Source organism: Halyomorpha halys, unplaced genomic scaffold (assembly GCF_000696795.3).
Source record: "Halyomorpha halys isolate HHAL.00 unplaced genomic scaffold, Hhal_1.1 Scaffold293.1, whole genome shotgun sequence".
In the NCBI taxonomy this organism is placed as follows: Eukaryota; Metazoa; Arthropoda; class Insecta; order Hemiptera; family Pentatomidae; genus Halyomorpha; species Halyomorpha halys.
The window spans coordinates 557,856-582,604 of NW_027115239.1; the positions used below are offsets into that span (position 1 = coordinate 557,856).

At 30.9% G+C, this 24,749-nt stretch overlaps 1 protein-coding gene across 2 annotated transcripts in view; it reads right to left on the reverse strand.

The window, feature by feature from the left end:
- The window catches only part of LOC106680845 (uncharacterized), a 304,110-nt gene that overhangs the window by 186,205 nt on the left and 93,156 nt on the right, over positions 1-24,749 (reverse strand). For both annotated transcript variants that reach the window (XM_014420825.3, XM_014420826.3), the window contains exon 3: positions 19,706-19,763. The gene's annotated coding sequence lies outside the window, so the exon portion shown is untranslated. The remainder of the gene's footprint in view (positions 1-19,705; positions 19,764-24,749) is intronic.

Genomic DNA, 24,749 nt, shown 5'->3' on the forward strand with positions numbered 1-24,749 from the left:
GGTAAATATATTACTAATAGGATTTTTAAAAGGTAAAATATTATGGTGGATCAGAGGGGAAACCCGGTGTCACTTTTTTTTCATATAAAATTTTTTTTTTTTCAGAATAATGAAAATAGAACAGCTATTTCCTAAGTTAATTCTATCAGAAATATTTTTTCTATTATAATAGGAGAGTATGAGATAACAAGATCTGACTCAATCGGGCCGGCACTGCGAAAATAATTATGATCCTCTAACCTTCTATCCTATTACAATATAAAAATTTTCTAAATAGTATTGAATAGTGATGCTCCCCTCCCCTCTCTCCTATCACTTTCGTTTCATCTCGCATCAGGAAATCAATTTACTCCAGAATAATTTTTTTTTAGTTGTAGAAGGTCGGTGTTTCACTTACACACTCAAAACCTCTAAATTATCTGTAATTTTGATTATTTGAAATAATAAACTCAATGGAGAAAACGGTTTCCACACAACTCACTGAAGCATGATCGTAAATCCGATAGCGTTCGATCTCATTATCTAGTTCATAGATGTTTTATTTTGTTAAAAAAATTTATTCTAGGCACGAAACAAGTTTATAATCGTCTTTTACAACTTAAGAAAGGTTTAAAAATGAATTATTATATCAATAGAAAAATAGAAAATGATTAACAACGATCAAAATTTGTATGTATCTTTAATTTTGTTAATTTGAAAAACATTAACCATATTTTATTGTTAATAGTAATAAACTATGAATATAAACTATGTATGAATTTGATAATCATTGTTTTTTCATGGTTGTTATGACAATAGTCAGATTTTACTTTCACTTTCTTATGTTTGAATTATTGTCAGCCCATATAATCAAGATTAATTTTATTTCGATGTAGGGTAGTATTTAAAAGTTGTATGATGCTTAAATATCATTTTAATAATACAAGATAACAAGGAATTCGATGTTCATGTTAACTAAGATTGCAGAATGTAGAGAGTATTGTGTTATAATTTCGAAACGGATTGACGTATTTACGAATTGCCTACTGCCTGAATGATTCGTGAATACATAACTAGACTTCAGATTTCAAACCCGCTAAATCAAAGGATCAATTACTCATTAAAGACCGCTTACAGTAACGGTATTTCTGTGTTCTTCGGGTCTCCGGGTACTGTGGAATACCCAGTAACGAACTGGCTGATCGGGCACCATTTCTGAAGGAATTCCATATTGCGGAGTACCAGTCAATGATTTCATTGCCCTCATTAAGCAGAGAATTAAATTAAAGTGGCATCAAATGCGGGCAAATGTTACTAATAATAAATTACGGGAAATTAGAATTGATGTTTCCCCTTGGATATCGACCACTGTAATGTGCGCAGAGAGGAGGCGATTTGGACGCGCCTAAAAATGAGTTACACCCGCCTACGGTTACATAATGGCTCGCGATTCTCCACCTGTATGCGAGACTTGCGGAACACGACTTACCGTGAAACACATCTTAACTGAATGTCAAGCATACGTCTTCCACAAATCATTGTATGAATCACCAGAAGATCTCCATTCAATGTTCCAAGATAACAAACAAACTGTAAATAAACTTTTTAAAATTCTGAATCACTCAAAACTTAATCATAAAATATAATAAAATTTTACCACAAGTTCCCATTTTTCAATAATTATACATTTCAATTCGGTAATTAAGGCAATAAGGACCGATAAAAATTTAAAAAATGCCTTAAAATAATAATAAAAAAGACTTCAGATTATAAGGTGATTTCCACTCATAATCCCAACTCGTGCCGTTTCAGTAAATCAAGGGCAGGGAAGTCGCTACCGGCGTAATAAGAAGGGGTGTCATTCTCTAAAAGTTGAGAAATTTGAGATTTGAGAACCCATCTCAAACTTCGAGAATTGAGGTAATACATTATTTAAATACATTATATATACTTGAAATTGCTCATAAACACTATTTACAGAGGTAAGTTGCCAAAACTCAGTAGAAAAAGATTAAATTTTCGAGAATACTCCTCAGACTTTCAGCATGTTGGGAAATCCAGTTATAATTGTTGAGAAATTATTGATTTTGACCCCTAACCCCCAATAATTGATGTGCAACATAGTAAGCTCTAAGCGACGGGATAATTGTAGCTAAAACTAATGTCCTGAAACACTTCTTTAGGAATATTGTCAGTTTATGTCAGGTTTTCCCAATGGTTACCAAGGACAACGTTTTCGTCGTTGTTTAATGTCCCTATAGAAGATCCTCTTCAGATTTTAAAAAATTGCTCAAATAATCCCCGAAACTATGAAATGTTTAAAGTTCCCATTAAAATTAATTTAAATTTCACCAAACTGAATTAATTTCTTAATTCACATCTGTTTGCTTTTAAATAAAATAATTTGTAAACAGATTAATGCTTTTTTTAAAAATGTTTCGATCTTCACTTGTCCACGAACGAACTCCAGTTTGTTTATCTACTGTATAACCTCTAGTTTTTAACAAATCAATTCGTTTTTTCTTTGATAAAAGACCATGTATTAAATTAATAGTTGTATTTTGTATGAAACCTTATAACAACGCATCGACATACATATATATACATATATCACACGCTCCATTCAATACTAACGTAACTCAGAAATATTGAATAGATTACAAAGGTTTTTATTTTTGTTTATTAAAACTACGATTTGTTTACTATCCGATTAAATTATCAGATATTAATTCGAGATGATATATAATTCGTTTTAACGTTTTAAAGCGAAAATGAGTTTTTATATAAAATAAGAATAGTAGATTAATGATTTATTATATGACTGTTTGAGAGTGGTTTATTTCATTATTAACAAACATAATTTTAATCCATATTACTCTCAACTTTTATTCTCAAAAAACTCTTCAATCTTCGGCCCTCAGGCCATTTTCAAGGAAACAACCAATACAATTTTTTTTTTTTATAATAATTAAATTATTTCTTAACTACATACTGATATCTTTGGCTATACCTTAAATATTGATGTCTTGTTTTTTAAAATCTTACTTGCAGGTCAATTACCCATGGCACATCTTTAAAATAAATTAAATATAAAAATAACATTAACTACAAAAATTTGTTTTTAAATTGAAGAGAGTTTTAAAACAGTCTTGAAGAGAGTTGGAGAGTCTTTTGAGAATAAAAATTGAGAGTAATATGGATCAAAATTGTGTCTGTTAATAATAAAATAAGAATGTTTTGAAATTCATTTTTTGAAAGGTTAAATAATTGAGTTAGGTCAGTATCACCCATATCACCATTCTCAAAGTATTACCCATATCATCAGAATCACAGTATCACCCATATCATCAGTATAATAGTATCACCGATATCGTTAGTATCACCCACATCATCAATATCAGAGTATCACCCATATCATCGGTATCACAGTATCACACATATTATAAGCATCAAAGTTATCACCCATTGAGGATGCGATATTATAAGTATAATGGTAGTTAATTAATTTGAACAAATGTAATGAAATATTTATTAAAACTATAATATGGTTACTAATTTGTAATTCTGATTTAATTGTATTCCTAAAGTTGAGAGAAAGCACAACAAAATAATGTAATTAATAATTATGTGAACATAAAAGCAAGTTGTTTTAAATCTCAAAAAAATAATTCTAAATTTTTAAGTTATTTCAATATTTTTTCCCTATGCTTTACGAAGTAGATATGATTAGTGGAAGGAAAAACCTAGCGTTCGAGCATGATGGTTATTTATTCTGTTACTGTAGCCGTGAGTCACCCCTTTGGGTTTGGGAGCCCTCTGAGGTCCACCAAGCCTCATAAATTAGGTACTCTGGCAGGCGAGAGTGTTCTGCCCAAATCACATCCTTGTACAACCGTTGATCTAGTAACAGAATACTGAACCGTTGCCTCTTCATGGGCTGTAGCATTATTTATTTTATTATTGCCGCTAGTAAATTAATTATAGGCTATTTTAATAATAAATAGAGATTTGTATTAATAATTGAAGTAAGTATTCTTCGTAACCCTTCGCGAGACACTGTTAATCACTCGTGAAGAGTCCTCTCATTATTCAGTTTTTAGGCACTGTAATTTTATTCAGCATTCAGGAATGCTTGAAATAAGATGGTCGAGAAATAATTTCTTTTGTTATTATTTCTTAGTAGCTGAAAAAATCAGCTAAATCTAAAAAAGGTTTTGCTCATTGGCAACCTAAATAGTTTAAATAAGTTAATTGGACTGGGAAGAGCTAGTTTACAGATTTTTAACTTTTATTTAGTACTCTGTTATTTAGGTATTAAGAGTAAAATTTTAAATTGATGATTATATTTTTTTCCGATTCCCTGATTCGTTCATCCTGACACGTGCCTGCGATTTTTTCCACTGACCTCACTCCCATAACCAGCTTCTCCTTGATTAAATTATAAGGCTATCTAAACTGCCAAGAAATTCTTCAATCTTTATTATAAACATATTTACATATTCAAAGAACATACATAAAGCCTCAAAAACATAAATTGAACCTTAAACTGAGCTAAGTGGCTGTTGACACTCCCCTGAATGCGCTCACTAAAGTGGGCGGGCGACGACGTATTGGAAGGCACAAGCTGTACCTCCTTAATCACTGGTGATGGAAGTAGTCATTTGGGGTGACTCAACCGGACTCAGGTACTATAGGGTTTTTACTTTATTATCCTCTAATTAGATCCAATTTTAAAAAGATCAAAAGATGTCCGCTGGTTTTGCCTCCATTTTTTCTGGAAAGATGATCAAATACCATAGTATGATGTAGATAGGACTCATTATCATAAGTAATCTGCGTTGGTATTTGGTCTCAGTGAGGAATAGGCGGTGGTTAGCGCTCCAAAGGAGCTTTAGTACTGAAATCACACCGCTTCATTATTATTCAGCAAATGACGAAATTTGTGTAAGTCGTTGAATATCCAATGACAGTAAGAGCAATATTACAATATCAAAACAAAGTAGAACGAAGAAGAGGAATATTTAAACCTAACACCAAAGCTAAACAAGTATCTTTCCTAAGTATAACGTTAATGTGAGCCGTGTAATCTCTAATCTGTTCCACGATACGAGAGAAATAGTATAAATAAAATCCGTGAAATGCGGGTTGGGTAACACACTTTCTTTGAAGGGACTCTACAGCTTTCAAATCAAATTTTATTTTATTAATTTATAATGATTAAAATACACCACTACCTTCGACAATAAGTAATAATGAGAAATAATCACATCCATACTAAAATAAAAAATTAATAAATAAAAATAATAAAATGTATAAATGTATAAAAACAGAAAGATAAATAATATGTCTAAAAGTATATAAACAGAGAGAGAAATGAAATGAACAGATACAACTATGTACATGTAAGAATAAGGATAAAATTAAATAAATAAAATTTTGAACTAATATAAAAATAAAATACTAACCCCATTTATACTAATCTATAGCTTTCAGCGCCGAACAAGACGTCCCCCTGGTGGTAATAAAAGCCTTAGCCTATAGCTAGACTATACCACCTTAACTAGATTCATATCAACACCTTAGAATGCCACAAGGCAATCAAAGAGAGAGAAGACTCAGTAAAGTAAATATAATATGTATGAAGTACTAATTTTATTTTAATGAAGGGTACGAAAAAAAAATTAGACTAAAAATGATGTTTAATCATATAATTATACCAACCTAATCACTCATGAATTTATAAATGTCTCAGGATGAGAAGTACTATTACATTGTCTTTATTTGGGGTCATCGAAAGTTTCAGTCTTAGTTTCAAGACCCAATACAAAACTCATCATACAAACATAATTATATCAATAATTCAGGTTTAAATGTTCGTTATAAATATATTGTCAATTATCGTGGTACTAAGATGTGTGTAACTAGTACATGTATATTATTCATTGGGAAAAAAAAATCCACAAAAACACTAGAAATAAATATCAAATATCTCCCTGGACCTGCCGGACGAATGCAGAGGACAAGGAGCAGACCCAACAGTAAGGTGCTCAACGGAGTGCTCGGCTGCAGCACAGTAAAATTAAAAAAAAAATGTTCCAAAAAAAATAAATGACCCCCACCCCAAAAAGAACTTTAGCTCTGCTCAATAATTTTATCTGATAGAGTTAATTAAAAAAAAATTGAAAAGTATACACACGCGTCGTTTCAGAATCATCAGCGATGTGATGTTCGAAAGGTTCTTCGTTACTGCCCAGATAAGTCGTAGGGGGGGAGCTGAAGGAGCCCCTACCAACCGTCAAAAGTGAGAAGCGTAGTCGTTTAGTAGGTGTATAAAGGAGTCCTCAAGCCCTACAATTCTGATTGGATGGCAATAACTGGTCCAATTGCAGAACAGGACTGTACGGTCACCTTTTATATTTTTAAGGTTTAACTCTCATCAAACATCCTTTCTTTTAGGATTGTAGACGGATCTTCAAGCTATCGTCCAGGAAACATCCGTATGCCCCAAATTTCAGAGGATTGTTGTAAATATGGATTACGTTATGCGAAGGGAGTAGTGTGATATACATTTCATTAAATCAAACAATAGGGTTCGTGGGTTTGCGCTGTTTAGTGGAACGAGTATCGCAGATATACCAGTCACATACTGAATATGGATAGTAATATTTACATTTTTTTTTCTTGACTTTTATTCTTATTTTTCCGTATTTTAGTCTTAATCGTATTTCTTTTTTATTTGTTAAGATTTAGGTTTTCATTAATTTTATAATACTGTTTTGTAATTCTTGTTCTGTTTCTGCATTACACTATTTTAGTTGTTTGTATCTGCATTAGCCCTGATGAAGCCCTGGGATGAAACGTTGGCTCACATTAAATAGTTTAATTAATATTTGAGGACTTTTTTTACCGCACCCGGATTATCTTCCTTTTAAATGTAAATACTTTTTCTTAAATAAAATACTATTTTGATAACTGGTATAAATCTCTTATTATTCGGCAATGCCTCCTCCGTATAAACCAATATAAAACTAAAAGATTCCCCCGAACCAGGAACCAGGGGCACGGCGGTTCGGTAGAGGCGAGGCACTATCTGTAATGGATCAGCTGTGGCAATAGCAGGAGATAATGGACCAGACGCAGGGGCTCCTCTCCAGGAAACCAACGGGCCCGATCATTGACTGCCGCGGCCCCACTGTCTTAGCTGTAGTAGCTGTTGAGTAAACACTATCAGCTATCATTCAGCAGAACAGCAACTATATCATACTTTAATATACAAATATTCAGAAGAATGTATGGACAAATAATCTGCTTTTCAGCAATTTTTTTTTAAGCCTGTACATGAAGGAAGAGAATCAGCAAGAACAATGGAGGTGCGAATAGACAGTAGATGGAGGCTATTGACCTAGGCCTGTATTTTCCTCAGGGCGCAGGAGTTTATAAAGGAATATTTTATTTTAATTGTCTATGGATGCCATAGAGGATATCTTTTATTTTTAGATTGCGAAATAATAATACTCAATTTAAAAAGAAATCCTGACTCTTGTTAAGAAGTTGTCATAAAGTTCACGCAAACAACAAAACTCTTGAAGTACAAGAGCCGGGGAAAAAAAAGTCAGTTATTTTACCCGAAGTTTTGATTACTTAAATGAAAATTATGTATAATTACTAGTCAAAATTGATGAGTCTGTTAAGTATAGGTAGTAGGAATGAAAATGGCGACTGTTTCAAAACGTTAAAAAAAATTATTTCTTCATTCAGAGATCTATAACTTTAAAACTATCTCAACCACACTAGAAAACGTAAGATAACATCATTTAAAGTAGAGAAAATTTTCTAAAATATGAGCCCTAATAGAGCTATTTACGTTCAATAGTTCCCGAAATATAGCTTTTTAAAAAACAACATTTCATAAAAAATGTAAAAAATATTGATTTTTCAGTAGTTAGTGAATTTATTTTGAGAAATCTATACCTCAGGAACCATTAGACATCTATGCCAGCACTCAAATTAAAGCTAGTTATAGGAGAAGTATTTTTGACGATACTTGACAAAATAAATTCCCAGAAGTTTAATTTCTAGTTGTTCAAATACAATTTTGGATTTTTGAAAAATACATCTCAGGAACCATGGGGCGTAAATATGTCTGCCAGCACTCAAAATAAAGGTAATTTAACTTACTATAAAGTACTTAATTACACATATCTTGGTAGGGTTATAGTTTTTATGATATTGGCATGTGAATATCAATTTTGTACATGAAATTTTGTCCCCACAACTATAAATAAATATTTCATAGTAAATATCGTAAAAACTAACACTGCTACAAAGGTAAACGTAATAGACTATATTATAGTACATTAAACTAGCTTTAATTTGAGTGATAATAGACAGATGTCTGTACGTCGAATGGTTATTGAGGTTTTTTTTAATAATAAATGAACTAATTTCTGATTTTTTGAAATGTTGCTTTTTAAAAATATATATCTGGAGATCTATTGAATGTAAATAGAGCTCATATTTTAGAAAACTTACTTTAATTTAAATGATGTTCTTTCATGTTTAGTGTTGGTAGTTTTAAAGATATAGAGCTCCGAATTAAATTTTTTTAACTTTTTGAAACAGCCGCAATTATTTATTCTCTCCACCTATACTTGGGCAGACTATTCAATTTTGAGTAGTAATTATACATAGTTTTCACTAAAGTAATTAAAAGTTGGGGTGAAATAACTGCCGTTTTTCTCCTCTTGGGGTACTATTGGATTTAGTCCTGTTTGACGAAGTCAAACCAAAAAGAAAATGCCATTGCAAAGTAACAAAGGAGTTGAACAAGTATGACTCCAAATTTTTGTCATTTAAATTAATGACGAAATCGTATCATTTTATTTTATTGTATCCTTTAGCTTCTCTTCACTTTTAATATTCCTTTCTTAGGTTAGATATATATTATTGTAGGTATTATAATATATTTATTGTATATTTTATATTGTATTCTTATTTTTAATCAACTTCACTCCATAATTATTAAGAATTCATCAGTTTATTATAATTAATTCACTAATTATAAATTTGTTTCATTATTATTCACTTCATAAGTTCTTTTAATTATTTTATTTACTTTATTTTCATTTTAATATTTGGTTAATTGAATTATTAGTGTTTATAACTCCACAGCGCCCTAACAATCAAAAGTTTACCTAATATATTTTATTTATGTCTATTGTTTCTGTGTGCTATTTGGGCACCGACTGATCGTTGTTCTTCTATTAGATATACTTTTCTAAAAAAATAAAATGAAAAAATGCGGCTACTACTAATCTTGCTAAAATCCTGGCTCTTGCTATAGAATAATGACCATATATCTCCTTGCATAACACCGCCTTTTATCAAACCTTATTTTTTTTTTTTAATAATTTATTTATTGATATTTACAACTGTATACAAATATATACAACAAGTAAATTTGCTGTAGGTGACATAGTAACATGATAAAAACATGTGGAGAATCTACCCACTGATAGAACTCCAATAACATTTCTAGAGAAGAAGATCTCGAGGCCATCTTCTTTTCAGACGCCTAGGAGGATTATTAGGTAATGAAGGAGAAGCCAGGTTAGAAACAAGTGGATTTGGGTGGTTGAGAAGTTTATTATGGAAGGAACGGTATCTGGTTCTGGCCAAATCGGCAACATATGGAATATTGAGGTCCTGATGGATGACTTGATTTGTGACAAAGTAAGGAGCATTAAGGATTTTACGAAGGATTTTGGACTGTAAGGATTAGATTCTGAAGGAATTTGATGGTTTATTGGAGCCCCAAAGCTCAACTCCGTATGTCCAAACCTTATTTAAAGTAAAATATCTTATTTCCTCTAAAGAAAAATCTTTAGAAGTCGTATTTGGATGGTTTGTACTGTGTAAGGAATTGAACCGTTTTTAATTAGTAATTTTTATTTTTGAATAGATTTTTAATGAAATACGAGATATCTATTTGTGCAGTGGTCGTCCTTTTGTGGAAAGTAGCAATATCTCTCTAAATTAAATTATTGACCCAATCGAATTTATAAAATTTTATAGGTTATTTAAAAAAAACAAAAAAACTGTCAACACATTGTGCTGTTCAGTGTAATTTACAATTAAAGGGCAAAAAAAAAATCTTATTAGTAAATCGCTTAAAAAGGGAACGCTGCAAATTGTTACACCATGGTTTATATTTTTTTTAGAGATATATCTATGTTTTAATTTAGAAGAAGAAACATTGCATTGATTTTTTAAATTAAAAATATATAAAAAAAAAATGGCTGGAAAATTTCCTTAGAGCTGAAAATCTCCATCAAATTTATAACCACTGCAAGATGCAACAAAATGATAAAGATGTGTACCTTTTTACTTTGATAGGTCTAGATTGTTGGAAGTTTCTCAGTATCCCTTAAAAATAGTTATGGGGAAAAAATAAAATATTTGGTTTATATATAAAATTCTAGCTCTAACTGTAATATATCCGTTGGAGATAAAATTGACCTGACCAACATTTTACATGTCTTAAAATATCCATAATCATAAATGAAATCCATTTTTTAATATCTATTACTGTTTACGCACAATAAACTTTCTAAAATAAAGCTTATTGATTTTAAAGTTGAGATTAAACTTAATCCTTTTATAAATATTAATTTTTTTGTCGGTTACACAAGCTATGCCAATTTCGAAGTTCCTACATCATCTTGCATTAAGTTAATTTGTACCGATGAGTGATTAAGGAAGAAAATATGAATCATTGCTTGTGAGCTAATGTAAGAGTCGCAGCAGGAGTTGTGCAGTATTTACATTCAAATGGAAGTTACTGAATAGTAACACAAAATTTAATTATCTTTTTGTTTTTTCTAGATATATTTCATTTGGAACATACAATTCAATAACAAAGGCGTTTTAAAGTCACTACTTTAATGTTGGTAACAATCGTTGTTGAATAGTCGATTTTGACTATATTCCCGAAACGAATTCATAATTTTAGGCACTCCTTAGTCGCATAATACAATACACTTTTATATATTATAACCTCTTTTTTTTCTTATGTACCGTTTAGAAGTAAAAAGGGAAAAACAATAATAAATTTCTATCATGACTCTCCTTTTATCAGTTTTGTTTTATTTATGTTTGCACCCGTATAACTAAAAAAAAGAAAAAACCAAACCCTGATTGACCGATTGGGGGCTCGTTGTTGGACACATGGCCACAGGATGCTTTCAACCATCGAGCGCCCAACGCTTAAATTGATCCAACTTTAGAATTTAGAGGAATTAAATTTACGAACAAAATTTTTTTCCTTATGAGGTACCGATTAGTAGTTACAAGTAAGAAATCAAGAAAAGTTCCAAAATTGCAAGGATTTTGTGCTGCTAATGGTTCTCCCGAATACAGATTTGTTAGAATTTTTGTTATTTTCACATTGATACCCATATATGCTCGAAGAAAATATGTAAAAGACTACCCCACTTGTTGTCACATGGACTCCTCTGTCAGGCATAATTTCACTGACTTACAATATTTGGAGGAGATAATTCGTCTCTCGTTTTAAGGAAAAATTATTTAAAAAACATATTCGTCACTATTAGGCGGCGTTGCTAATAGTCTGGAGGCCGAAGTTTCCTTTCTTGTCTCGATCAAATATAGCCCTGGGTCAGAGCCAGTCTCAATTATATTAGACTCTAACCCCTGACTCACTGGACTCATAATCAGCAAGGGGGAGTCAAAAAAAGATATCCTTTATACGATATACATCTTCACAGGTTATACATATTAAGGACAAAAGTTTATTTTTTCACTGTATTAATAAAGTGAATAAGTAGTTAAATTAACTATTCAGAAATGCGTAGTTAAAATTCCAAAACATTATAAGTGAATTGTTATAATATAAAATGAATTAAGCCAAATATGTATTTTTTTTTTAACTCATTGCCTCCTAATAGCCTGTAAACTAAAATGTATTACTTTTTTTCAAATTTAAAGTTTAATCAGTATACATTTCAACTGTTAGATAGGCTTAAGTATTTAGGTTCTACTGTAACTAGAAAAAACGAAATTGATAGGAAATAAAAACGAGGCTAAGCGCGGAAAACGCTTGTTATTTTCCAATTTCGAAATTTCTAAGCTCGAGCCTTCTGTTCATAAAACTATCTTCTCTTACTCTAAGGGAAGAACAGAGCCTTAAGGTTCTTGAAAATAAAGTATTACATAGAATATTCGGATCGTAAAAGGATTAGTTAACAGGGAAATTTCCTAGACTACAGAACGTTGAATCCCTAAAATGTTAATTAACACTGAACCGACGATTAAACTTACGAGGGGTAGACCGAAACGTAGATAGGAAGATAGCATTGTCGGACTTGGGTTTGGAGGGTCGCCACAGGACAAACGTATGCAGAGAACGATTGGTGGTATCAGCATCGAACCTTTGGATTCGCTAAGCCTTTATTGGTATCAATGTTATCATTAGGGAATGTAAAGCCATTGGGCCAACGTGTTCCGTTTTACATCGGATTTAAATACATTGTAGGCTTTTAAGATTTTCGTGGTGGCCCAGTTTAAATGTGCAAAGTCCAATCTAATTGGGTAAAATATCATTGAATATAAGGATATTGACTTTATCAAGTAAAGAAATTAACGAATGAAGTGAAGTGAATAATTTTTCCATAATAACTTTCTTTAATTTACCTTTATCCATTATTACGTTTCGGACCCATAACTCCGTTATCAGGCACTCTACGATTCACAATAACAAATTTAATACTACACATACAACACAACAATAATTCAACAACAAAAATTGAATTAAAACAACTATCTTAACATTATTATTTCCTTGTTATATCAACTTTAATCTAATCTCATTATTATTATTACCGAATAATAATTACCTCCTTGCATCCATTAATTAATTTATCCATAATTCCATTAATTAATCCATTAATAATCACCTCCTTGCCCAAACGTTGGTCTAGTAACAGTACTTCCTTATAATGTAATGAACCTCTGACCCTTCATGGGTTGTAGTGGTACAGATTTTAATTTGTTTAATAAATAAAAAAAAAAAATTCATGTTTAAAAAAGGAGACTATTCTTCTTTATCATCTTCTTCTTCCGCGTTGTTTCCTTAGATAGGTCAGGGATTAAAATGAAGCATTCTTCTGTGGTTCTTCTGAGGTCCTCCAGGCTTTCATAGATTAAGGTTATCCTGATAACATTGATAACTAATAGATTACTGAATATTTCATACCTCTATTCATTATAAAAATGAAATTTCTATTAAAATGGTTAATACAGATATATAATTAATATTAAAAAATACAGATATATAACCATGGTTTACTAACTATATTTCTAATTGTTTGTATCAGTCTTAACATTAATTGCATGTTTAATGTATAAGTTATGTATAGTTATCATTTTTCTACTGTAAGTATGATTTACTATTTCTAATACTTTGGATTTTTAAAATAAAAAGTATGCTTAGTGTGTTGGGCCAAAATGCTGTAATGTTTATTTTTTGTGTATTTATGTAAAACATTAAATTATTTGGTAGAGAGGATCCTGAAACCTCTAGAGCCCCCCGGCTACGTTCTGTCCTAAAAGAAAAAGAACAAAACAAAAAAAAAAAAATGTTATACGCCCATTTGCCACGAATAAATTATACGGATAGAGCTACTTCTATTGGTCAGCCCATAACATTTAGCGTCATGAAATACCTTTCCATACAATATAATCGCTCTTTGCACATTTCTTAACCAACAAAGATTCAGCCATGACAGGATGTTTACTAGAGTTGGCAAGTTAGCTTCTAGGAACTGCTGGGTATGTATTGTCAGGACTATGGACAATAGCCCACCCTTGCTACCTCCAGTAGTAGCAGTTACAGTAAAAATTATAATAGACCACAATAATTATATTAATCCTTTGTATGATAACATAAGGATTTTAAGAAATTGGAAAATAATTCCAAACACTAAAAGATACTTCATTACCTACCAAGTTTATTCATTAATGGAAGATTAATTATCTAATATATTAATACTCTTCGTAAAACTATTTATTTTTTTATATTGTCTTTAATTATTTTTCGACTCTTCTGGGACTTTAAAACTATTTCTTCTTTTTTATTGAGATAGAAAAACTTTTTTCACAAAGGTTGTGCTGCCCAGCTGTATTGGGTTGCGTAAAACACAGCATACTTATTACCTAGTCGGACAAGTTTGTTTTTATTAATTCTTATAATATGTAGGCACGGTACAGTAAATTTATAATATATAATAGTAATATACGATTTTTTTATTTTATCATTTTGTTCTATTATTTTTATTTTTTATTCTATTCCTACATTTTCTCCCTTAACCCAATACGTCTTTCCTTTTATTTCTCCCTCTTAAACAAATATAAAACAAAATCAAAATATAAAAAATAAATTTTAAATATAATAAAAATACATACACATAAAAATCTAAAATCTCAAACCATTCCTTATGACTGTTTATTTACTATAGTAATACAAATATCTATGTTATATATATCCATGTAACTAAGTTATCTCATATTTTTGATTTTTCTGTTTTTCCGTGAAAACCTATTGAACTTGAACCTTTTGCACAATGGACAATTTCTTGTGGGAGGTTCGGGGTCCGGAACAAATTTTATTTTTATTATTAAATGAGTTAAACATGATTGTCTTGTTACAGTAAGGCATTAGACTACTACCTCCAAGAACTCGGGTTCGAATCTGGCTGTGACAGATAATTGCTTATTCAGTTGCTGTAGCCATGAGTCAACCCTGTGGGTTCAGGAGCTCACTACACCCGACCTCATAAAATGGGTACCCTTAATTGGGGTTAAATCTGGCGGTCGAGCGTGATTCTGATCAAATCACTTACTTGCAAAACCATTGGCCTAGTGACAGTACTTCTTTACAAAGACCTGACACCTGACTCTTGATTGCTTGTAGCGGTATGGATTTTGTTTAATTTATTTTTTTTTATATAGAAATTTTCTGTCATTGACATTTTCTCTGAAAAGAAACAGGTAACCTCCAATATAAAATAATTTATTACGAAATTATTCTTCCTGATTCCTGGAAAATAATCCTGAGAAATATCACAAATAAAAATGAAGACTAGTTAATACTTCACCACAACGTTTTGGCCTGAAAAATCATTCTCTGGTACACATTTTTTATGTCATGTCTTGTTACTAAAATCAAATGAATTTATAATTTGATTATGGCAACACCACATGACTTAGAGATTTTGTACCTGAGGATGACTCAATGCATTAACAACCCATCTTAACTTACTTAAATGAATAAAAATAAGACCAAAAATAGATAATAACGGATTGAATAGGAAATTAGAACCCAACTAATGAATTTAATATAATGTTAAAAATTACGATAAAATTATTATTATTTTTTTAATTCTACATATCTTGAAACGTAAAACCTACATTTTTAAGGGAAGTTAAAGAATTTATTAATTGTTCATTAATTTAATTAATAGTGATTATTCTCATACAACCAGACTGTGTGGATCATGATCTTGAAGGTGGATTTCAATAGTGGATCTATGTAATCTCGAAATGATGATCCCACTGACATATATCGTAAATAATATTTCATTAACTTTGTAGGCTCGTAATACGAATAAATTTTAAAACAGATTTTCAAATTTAAAACAAATTATAACAGCTCAAATAAATTGAGACAACACCGAAAGAGAGATCTAGATAACAATTTAAGCTAAATAAATTGCAGTGATTTGTCAAGAGAAACGGAAGATTCTATCTTCAAAGGAGGGTCATTAGTTTTGAAGAGTCAGCAACTTTCAGATAGTGGTGAACTTGGAAATATTTACGGGCTCAAACCTCACGATTTAAATCCAGACAGAATATGTTGAATATTAAAAAAAATTTTGAATTGTTATGAGGAACTGAATTTTGATATTAAGTACAAAAACAATTAATTAAACTTTCATATCTTCTGCACTAGTCGCCTTAATGAGTTCCTTCTATTTAGGCTGAAACGTTAGTCCACTATAAAACAAAATGTTCTCTTATTATTGTGTTTTTCACTGGCTACATCTCTGCTTCCCCTTATATCAATTAATTAGTACGTTCAATCATACGGATATCACTTTAATATTTTAAACTTCGAACTTCGAGATAGCTGGATGAACTGGAACTACTTACTTTCTTCTTAGTGCTTAATATTTACTTAACGCACGATACTAAGAACTGCGCTAGTTTATAAGATCATGTTGGCAATAATTCTCTCTTACAGTCGCTATCTTGCATATCAGTTCATCTTAACCAAGACTCCTGACCCTATGGCTCCAGGCTCATCGTGATATAGCCATGCCTTGCCATCCCAGCCATTTCCTCCGCGGTTTCTACTAAGTCCAACTGTAATGACTTACTCTGCTATTGTAAGGTGGTTTTTCCCGCTCGGAATTTTACCCAGGGCTCTGATAAAGTACTAGGGAATGCAACCACTTCCGTGTGCCGGATGCACATCTCCATTTTGACGTGAGTAATTCATGATAAATATTTTTATACATGGTATTTATGTTAAATGGAAATTTTTTTTCGTTATAAAATAATAATGTTGTCTGGAATGCTTTCTATTAAACACAAATCCTATTAATGCTACCCTCAATCATTTAATGTCGTATATAAATATCACTTTTCATCTTAAAATTTTATTTTACCATATTTTTATTTTTTTTTAATTTGGAATTTATTTATTGTTATTTACAACTGCATAAAAATATATACAACAAGTAGTAAATTTGCTGTAGGTGGAGAAGATACAAACATGTGGAGAATCTACCCATTGATATAACTCCAATAATATTTCTAGAGGAGAAGATTTCGAGGCCATCTTCTTTTCAGACACCTAGGAGGATTATTAGGCAATGAAGGAGAAGCGGATTTGGATGGTTGAGAAGTTTATCATGGAAGGAATGGTATCTTGTTCTGGCCAAATCGGCAACATATGGAACATTGAGGTCCTGATGGATTACTTGATTTGTGACAAGGTAAGGAGCATTAAGGATTTTGGACTGTAAGGATTGGATTCAGGAGTAATTTGATGGTTTAGTGGATCCTCAAAGCTTAACTCAGTTTGTCCAGATAGTCCTTATAATAGTCATGTAGATCACAGTCCTTTGTAATGGATTGGCAATTTAGATCGTTTGTCTAGTAAATGTTGTAATATCAACATGCAGTTTCCTGTTTTTCCATATTTAAAGTTAGAATATTGGTGATTGTAAATAGTAATTGATTTCAAGACGACATCTTATCCAAGAGGTTTATTTATCATTAGATATATAAAACATCTAGTGCCGTACACGTATCAGTCAAATTTCACAAATGTCCCGAACTTTGGAGTAGATTGGCTGGTTACTCAATTTATGGTTATTTTTGTGTATTAAAATAGCTGCTACCTGAAATCTGCAACCATAATTTGCTCAGAAATGTCGCTTCGACCGGTGTTGAGCTAATTATTAAAATTAAAATTACTAACCAATGACAGTAATTGGTAATGAACGAAATGAAATCACAATTACAAATAATAGTCCTTGTAATAGCAACTACTTCGATTGTGATTCTTTTTCGTAATTACAATTACTAGTTGAACCAATATAATTGTAAATACCAATTACAATCTTATGTAATTGTTTTTTTTCCTTAAAATTCGAGTTTCATATATTTGTAAATATGGTGTGAATTACTACCATTCTCTATGGATAAAAGGTAGAATGAAATATTACTCAATAAAAAGATCATACAAAAAAAAAAATACAAATAGAATCAATTGTAATTGGCAAATGCAATTACCTAAAATCAAAATAGTAAAAACTCTATTTTCCAATGGGCCTATACTAAAATATATATTAGGGAATACCCATCACTTATTATTCTACAACTCATAAGATATGGGTGTCCATAAATTAAATATCCATATGATTTAAATTAAAATTAAATATAACCAAATTTTCTAAGGTTCAAGAAGAAATTTCAATTCCAATTGAAGCATAAATAGGTTATTGCAATTGGGAACATTTACAATTGCAATAACTAAATCGGGTATTTGCCATTAATTTACACGATTACAATAATTCTAATTGATCATTACAATCACTTCGGCATAATTGTTCTTTAAAACTACTAATTTTTACGTTTTGGGCCACTTTACCGTTAGGCTAAGATAAGTATACTCTACTTTAATTAATAAAATTGATGATGTAATATATTCTTATCATTAACAACTCAAACTTTAAAAAAATGTCTTGCGAAATGTTTTGGAAGCTAGCAGAAAAATATATGTTTTCAAAATTTTGCAAATTATCAACCTTTAAGGTGAATAATTTCAGCTATGTGAGGAATAGTGGTCTAATAAAAGAGTTTGGTGGTAGAAAATTCTAGGGCTTACAATTATTGTATTTTAGCATGAATTAAGTTAATTGTGTTTAATTCTTAAAAATTAGACTCCGTTTGCTCTATCAGTAATAATAGTATATATTCATACAACACATCCATGCAATGAATGGGGACCACAGACTAAGGTTTTGTATCACCATAATTGTTGGCTTTTTGTAGGAAATGGAATAATGAAGTCGAAATATTTCTATATAATTTTTATTTTAATATCTAATCTTCCTATATTAGACGGCGGATTTTTCAATTTCCTGCCTAAACCTCTTAAACCCTGAAGCATAGCCCTGGGAAAGAGTGTTTCCTCTGCTCTCAGACCCCAAGGTGATGGACTCGAATGCCGATTTGGCTAATCTGAGGCCACAAGTAGCCGACATTACCGCCCGACAAAGGTGCACTGATGATGGCCTACTTCCAGCCAATGGGAAGAAAAAGGAAGACCGGCTCTGAGGTTGTCCCTGAGGATCGACCACCCCGGATCGGAAATAGCAGTTGCCACATTGGAAATTCCTAGCCGGGTCCTCGAGATCTAATCTTCCATAGAGCGGAGAGCACGAACAGGATTCGTGAATGGTGATCGCTAGACAATTAGTGGCAGTGACTACGAGAGGATATGTCATCGGCAGTTATATTTGGAAATATAGTCACTGTTCTGGAGAACTAGGTCCAGCCACCACTGCCTAGGGCTGGGCAGGACCTCCTCCAGGATCTGAGGGCCGTCATATAACGGGAGTCAAGGTTCCTGTCCAGGACATATGTTAAAACCAAAGCGGAACTCTTCCAAACACATCTGTCAGTATGATGATGAAATTGATTTTCAAAATATATCATAATGATACATATATGTGCCAGGAGGCACGTACGTTGTTACGATTCCGTGCTTAGGAAAACCATCATATCAATTATGAACATTTAACTTTTCAGCGTTAATTATACCTTTCTGTTAATTGCTAGTCCATTTGCGTAATTGAAAACCTATTTACTATCTGAGACTATGTTTTCCAGCTAATTATAAATACAATTACAATTTTTTTTTTTTTTTTTTATTAATGAAAATTTAAAATAACTATTTTCTCTTTCATATTGGAGCGACAGTAAACGCCGTGACTGAAAATACGCGTACATAATCTACAACCAGGATTGTTTACCAAAAAAACTCTGAAGAGGAAAATTTGTAATATCCTTAATATTGTAAGAAACATTAAACATTAAAATAAAATATAACATTAAAAATAAACAGTTTAATAAATACCTTAAGATGATTTCGAAGGTAAAATGTAGATGAAAACTGAAGTTGTGTGATGAAAGACCTAAAACAAAAAACATGTTAAATATTTATTGCATGAATTTACTAAAATTAAAATATTAGTTTAATCTTTAATTCATTCAAAATATATGCAATATCCAACGAATATGTTTATTCCTTACGTACTAAGCAATTACGTTCCACCACTGGAAAATACCATATCAGTTTTATAATTAAGATTCTGCAATTCGTAATCTTGTATTAAACCTGAATTTTACTCGCTGAGGCTTAATAACTAGGCCGTACATGAACAGTTGTTTGTTGATGGTTTTAGCTAATTTTTTAAAAAAATGAAATGACTAAACCAATTTGATACAATCATTTTCAGGATAAAATATAGTTAGTGGGTATACCTAAAATAGTATTATTTTGTTTATTTTGTTACATGAAATATGTAAATATAATACTAGAATTGGCTTGTATAACTTTACATTTCATTTCCTTCATTCCAGTATTTCGCTTAAATATTTTATTAATTACAAATATTTCACACTTTTTTTTTTAATAACTTTAAATTTAAATATTTTTTTTTTTTACATATATTTACTAATTATATTTTCATATTCATATTTCATTACTTCTTTCGGATTATGTAACTTAATATTTTAATCATGTTTTTTTTTACTTACATATTTAATTAATAAGTTAAAAGTATTAATATACGTTTTCTTCCCCACTTTAAACTTTAATTTTAAATAATTTTCATTATTTACATATACTGTAAGATATTTTCATGCTTTTTATTACTAGATTTTCATATGTATATTCTTCTCTTGATATTTATTGTTTTTCTTAGTTTTAATACTACTTATTCACATAGAGTCTTTTTCTTCTTAAAAAACTTTTAGGAAACATTTTCTTTCAGCACTATTAATGTATCTATATCTTCGGTCATTTTCTAATCATTCTGTAATTTCTTTTATTCATAATGGTAGTTATTTTGTTTTTTTCTTATAAACCCTGAGGAAGGCCTGAAATTCTGGCTGAAACGTAGACATTGATAAATAAGTTTTTACTTATTTGGGTTCTTCACTGACCGTACCCCTTACCTCATTTGTTAATGGTTTCAACTGGCGTGTTGTTGAGAAAATAAAATGTAGGGCCTCACATCTTGAAGTAACCTTACTTGGTTAAGGATGACTCTGGTTCTATGGAATATAAGTCGTTAGATTCATTTTATAATAAATTCGAAATGAATTTAAACGTACTTATCAAGTGATGAACATTTATTCATTATCCTTTGGACAAAGGAGGGTGCCTACGTGATTGTATCTGGTAATTCCTTTAGCTTTCGCAGCATTTTAACTAATTGTGTCATTGATGATCCGATATTGTGATTTTAATTGCGGCCTACTGCTGAATCTGAATTACTGCTAAAGTACGTCACGACCCGGAGGAAGCTAACCAGTCCAAATAACACACATGCCTCGGATCACGTAGTCCATCCAACGGAGGCATTTGCATTTTTTTTACTCTGCTGTCTTGACGCATTTCAGAAGACACCTGCACCGGATTCTCAACAGCAATAGTAAGCATTTATGTCTAACAGGAAGGATGAAATAGTGAATGAATGATAAAAAGGATTGTTAACTGCGAATGGAGTCCTAACAGGATAATTGTATTAAATAACAGTAGTTAATAGCGATAACAGCCACAATACACCGAAACAATCCATTTGCTACGGTCGTCGTGATTGTATAAAACTAAACTAGCATGCATCTCGGCGGTTTGATTGATGGCGAATGAAATCTGATGCAAATATATTTGAATTGCAAATTTCGAAAACAGCTTGTCTTGGGGTCCATTCAAAACGGGCTTTTTCCATCTAGACTCTTAGGTATCTCATTAACGTACAATACTTTCCAAATTATTATCGGTAATTTTGAAAAAATTTGCGCATTCAGGTCCAATGGTTCAAAAATAAATTCAGTTTTCGGTATCTCCTGAAAAATATAATTTTTGGAAATTAGTCCTTTTCTAAATACCCGTTAATTAAATTAAATTAAATTATATTAGATTATATTAAATTAGTTCTTTTCAGGAGTGTGTGCTCAAATATTCCATTATTATCCGGTAAACATAAAATATACCGAAAAAACATCATGTACTAATAAAAAATATATATTGGAGGAAGATAGATAGTCCAGGTGGCGGTCAATAAAGATATTAAAATAGCAAAAGAAAACTATTTATTGTTAACCATCGGGGCGAAACCACTCCGTCAGTTGGTAACAGAACAGCATTCATATCAGCCCAGGCCAAGCTATCCCTTCTACCAACCCCTTCTTAAAAATTTAGGAAAAAGTGAGATAAATAATTTTATTTAAGGTTTATAGACATCCAAAAAATAAATTTCATAGATAATTATTATTTCTTATTTATTTAGGGGAATAGAAATATATGTAAAAACGATTTAGTCATTGTAAACAATTTTTTTAAATAGTAAAGATTATATTTTCCTCTTTCTGGGCATTTTAATAGGTAAAATTGTGTATCGTTAAGCTTTTAATTTACCAAAATTAGATTAGGCATGTTGTATTATTTATTTTATTAATTATATTTGTATATCTTGTAATAAGGAATTTATTTATACTTGTTAATATATATTTTTCAATTCGACAGTATTGCAGAATGTGGTAAACAAAAATGACTTGAAAAAGCAAAATGGTAAAAAAATACGGAAAAATTATGCACCCATTTTTGTCTACGTTTTGTAAGATGGTTGAGTCTAATAATTTTTAGAAGAGCATATTTTCTTTGTCTGGGAAATTCTGATTGGACGAAAAACTAATGAATTTGTTTATAATTTTGAAATCCTTGTAATATTCTGATTGTATTAACATTATTATACTAATTACTACCAATGATTATTTATAGCAAAAAAGTTAAAATCATTATGTTGGATTTACCCTTTCTAAATAACAGCCAACACGTGACATTTTCTCTTTTTTTTTTAATCAATAAAATAGTTTTCCCATATCAGATACAACAAAAACTGTATTGAGAGACTATTCAACATAAATTAAAATTTTACTTCACTAAGCAGTAAGTATTTAATAAGTGTGTAATAATTTTTCTTTTAAATCACTTTTAACATTTTCAAACTTGAAAGAATAAATGACCTTTCGTAAGTTATGGAGTCCTACCCTATCCTTGAGGTATCTATGGGAAGGGGTTTGGAATTGTCGGTACACTTTCATGCACTTTCACCGTCATGTGACCCAACCAATCAGCGACTAGCATCGTGTAGTGCATTCCTTAAGGTCACATCTCATTGGCCCAAGTCGATGGGTCAGAAAATAAGAATTTTTGGTTCCATTATAATTCATTTTTTCTTTTTAATTAAAATCCTACATCGGGATTTTTTTGTGTTTATAAGACTACAGCTGCATTTACAATAATTACTGGAAAAAGTGAAAAAAAAAATTACGAACGTTTTATTTGATTTGAACCTAGAAAGGAGATGATAATTTTGGAAATTATACACTATTAAAACTTCCGGTGATTCATTCCTTTAAAATACTATAGACGAATTCAAAGTATTTCAAACAGGTCTGATGAGGAAATCGGAAAATACAATAGGATGTTTAGACAAGCGAATGGCACACCCCACACATCATGATCAGTATTTTTTTATAGAATGTATTTTAGACTTGAAATTTATATGAGATAATGTTAAATTCATTAATAATTAAAATAGATATACATATACAAATAATAATCAGAAATATACCTTTATTAAATAGTATATACCCAAATTAGTTGACATCAAAGCTTGACAGAACATATATTAATAAAGAAACCTTTAAGGTAACCTTAATACACAATATAGACGACTAAGTGTTCCTTGACCTGAAATCAGCTTAAGATAGATGTGTACTTGTCTTCATAATGCTTTTTACAAGACATAGTTTCTGTAACATCTTTAAATTCACGGACCGATTTTATATCAAAATAGGCGCCGATCGAAATATTAAAAAACAATTAAGGAAATAAGATCTTAAAAAGACTATTATTAATTCTTTATAATTAATTATAATATTTATTTTTTGATAAGTACTACACAGTGCTACAACTTGGGAAATAAGTGGTCATACAAAAATTATAAAATAGATTAAAAAAATAATATTAATAAAAAATAAATAAATAGTAATAAAATAAAAATAATAATAAAATTCCTAAATGTAAAGTGTTATTAAAAGATTTTAATTTAATTCAGAACTGCATAGTACCGCGATTTCATTTATATATATTTTTTAAATGCTTGTTCCTTTCTCACTACCGAAGGAAGTTTTGTATTCATACAGAAAACAAAATGCCCTCAGAATCGAATATTATCTCTTGCAATTTATGTTTTAGACATCAAGGAACAAATTTGTTTTCGTGTCTGTCTTTGGTCATATTTGTGTTGGTGCATAATCGATGAATTAGATTTTGATCAAATTTAAAAGGATCTTACGGGTTAGTATCTAGTTGGTGGTGATTTTACCACATCTAAATACTTGGGCCGTCCGTAGCTCGGGTACTTGAGGTGCAGGTCTTTGCCAACTGGAAACTTTGGCGGCGCCAATTAGAATCTGGCCTGAGGTGGGGACTTTTTTCATTGCAGTGGTGGTCCCACTTAACGAAAGGTTGACTCCCAACTATGGTTAGAACAGGTTGGTTACCTCAAGATAACATCCCTTCCTACACCACACGTATGTCAGAAATGATCAGAAAGGGAGCCATAAAAAAAAAAAAAAAAAAGATCCGAATACTTTCGCATAAGCATACGTAAGCATATTATTTTCAGCACACCGATATTTCGAAAACGGCTTGTCCGAGTAGGAACAAATTCGTATGGATTAGGGTGGAAATATTAATTATTATATTAATAGTGAAGTATTAATTTTATCAAGTCTTGTGCACTACTTTAGGGTCATCATACTCGATTTTTTTTTCAAGCATGCTTGAAAGATGAATCCTTTCGTAAATATCATTCTCAAACGAA